This window comes from Prunus mume, linkage group LG2 (assembly GCF_029339155.1).
Source record: "Prunus mume cultivar Tortuosa linkage group LG2, ASM2933915v1, whole genome shotgun sequence".
NCBI classification, from domain to species: domain Eukaryota; kingdom Viridiplantae; phylum Streptophyta; class Magnoliopsida; order Rosales; family Rosaceae; genus Prunus; species Prunus mume.
Genome location: NC_142699.1, coordinates 44,790,462 through 44,793,040, shown reverse-complemented (window position 1 = coordinate 44,793,040; position 2,579 = coordinate 44,790,462). Strand labels below are relative to the sequence as shown.

At 39.2% G+C, this 2,579-nt stretch overlaps 1 pseudogene across 1 annotated transcript; it reads left to right on the top strand.

Annotated features, from left to right (window-relative positions):
* Positions 1–407: 407 nt before the first annotated feature.
* LOC103322293 (protein SHORT-ROOT pseudogene) lies at positions 408–2,330 on the top strand (annotated as a pseudogene). Its single transcript, XR_016124660.1, has one exon. The product of XR_016124660.1 is annotated as a protein SHORT-ROOT pseudogene (transcript).
* Positions 2,331–2,579: the final 249 nt, after the last annotated feature.

Here is a 2,579-nt window from a genome sequence, read left to right as displayed (position 1 = left end):
AGAATATCGCTTTGTGAAAAAAAAAAAAAATCATTATGAGCTTTTAATTTCAAGTTTTATTGCTATGGTCATTTGCAGCCGCCATGCGTAGTCAAAAAAGAGTTGTGCCATTTGAACTAAGTCCCCATTTTGAACCTGATACTTGCCAGGTGTTTAACCTTTTTATACCAAGCATTATATATGGTTGTCTATTCTTCAGATGGGCATGTATAGTTTGTTCAAATTTCATATGTCATGTACTTGCCTATTGTTACTATTGCTGCTAAAAATATGGCCCAATAACTTAAAAATTATGTATACTCTCAGATTTTAAAATATACTTGTCGAAGACAAGCAACATATAATAATTAAATTAATTAAATAATTAATTAATTAGGATGAAAAAGACTTGTAATATAATAGTATTGCTTTCTATATCCTGGCCAATTCTGAGTTCAGATGAGATAGAGGTAGAGAGGTCTGCAAATTAGGTGGTTCAGAGTCTTAGCACCAAAGGGGCTTTGCTGCTTCGAAAGTAATTAAAGTAAGCCATGGACATCTCTCTTTTCTCTACCAATAAAGAAGCAAACTTTCTGCAGCAGTACTCCAACCAGATCAAGATCAATGGTCTGGCAGCCATAGACATGCAAAGCACCAACCAGCCCCAGAATAGTCACACATCAACAAGCCGTTCATCGGGGTCCAGCGAGCCTTGCCCAGCCGGCACGAAATGGGCATCTAGGCTTCTTATGGAGTGTGCAAGGGCAGTCTCAGAGAAAGACTCTTCTAAAATCAATCACCTTCTATGGATGTTGAATGAGCTGGCTTCTCCTTATGGGGATTGTGAGCAGAAGCTAGCCTCTTATTTTCTGCAAGCTCTCTTTTGCAAGGCCACAGACTCCGGTCTCCGATGCTACAAAACCCTAACCTCTGTAGCTGAAAAGAGCCACTCCTTTGATTCAGCCAGGAAGTTAATACTAAAGTTCCAAGAGGTAAGCCCATGGACGACTTTTGGCCATGTGGCTTCAAACGGTGCTATATTAGAAGCCTTGGATGGAGAGACCAAACTTCACATAATTGATATAAGCAATACCCTTTGCACCCAATGGCCTACTTTGCTAGAATCTTTGGCCACAAGAAACGATGAGACGCCGCATTTAAAGCTCACGGTCGTGGTAACAGCGAACATAGTCAAGTCGGTGATGAAGGAAATAGGCCAAAGAATGGAGAAGTTTGCTAGGTTAATGGGAGTTCCCTTTGAGATTAATGTGATCAGCGGGCTAAATAATTTGGGAGAGCTCACAAAAGAGGATCTAGGTGTTCAGGAGGATGAGGCTATTGCTGTAAACTGCATTGGGGCCTTAAGAAGAATTGAAGTTGAAGAAAGAGGGGCTGTGATCCGAATGTTCCAATCGCTAAGGCCTCGAGTTGTGACGGTTGTTGAAGAAGAAGCAGATCTTTTCAGCTCATCAGTAAACCATGACTTTGTCAAGTGCTTTGAAGAGTGCCTTAGGTTTTACACATTATACTTTGACATGCTAGAGGAAAGCTTTGTCCCAACCAGCAATGAAAGGTTGATGCTAGAAAGGGAGTGCTCAAGAAGCATAGTTAGGGTTTTGGGTTGCGATCACCATGATCATGATGACAAAAATGGTGGTGGGGAATGTGAGAGAAGGGAGAGAGGAAGCCAATGGTCTGAGAGGCTGAAGGAGGCATTTTCGCCATTTGGGTTTAGCGACGACGTTGTGGATGATGTCAAAGCATTGCTAAAGAGGTATCGAGCCGGCTGGGCGCTGGTACTACCACCACAAGGAGAAGATATTGATCAAACAGGAGTCTATTTAACATGGAAAGAGGAACCTGTAGTATGGGCTTCCATATGGAAACCTTCTAATTAGCCACCATTATTGCTAAGTCTACATTCAGAGTGAAGGGAATTTGAAGATCGCATAGTATATGGAGTCCCCCTTTTTCTTCAATATTTAATTTTCTTACTATATCATGCATATGCCTTTTCTTTTTCTTTTCCATCTTCATAATGTCTTACTTTTCTTATGCTTTGTGCTTGGGAGTTTGTGTTCGTTTCTTTGTTGGTTTTATTTTGTTGTTCTTGTCCTCTTTTTGAGTTCCATACTGGATGGTGTAAATTTCCTTTTGGATATTGCTTGCTTCCTTCTTCCATATCCCTGAGTGCTGAGTGTGAGTGGGATTCTCTCTCTGTTATGCATTTGCTGGATATTGAAGCATATAATTCGTTTCATTTCCATTGTATTTGTTGGTTCGTTTGTTCACAAAGAAGCAAACCCTTTTCGTATTTGAATAATTAGTAAACCGATGTTGACCAAAATAAATTTATGGTTTATCATATTGGTTTGTGATTGATCCTCTTTTGTTTATATCAAAATTATGTATCAGCCGACCGATTTGACATTTCTGATAAATTTACTTCAGAAATAATACATGTAATGATGATTAGGCTTGGATGTCACTTAATCGTCATGCTTATGAATTATAGTTCTAGTCCAAACCCTAAAGAATCTAAAATTAGGTACTTGTTAATTTATTATCATTTACCTAAAGAAAAACAACTTTTTAACTCT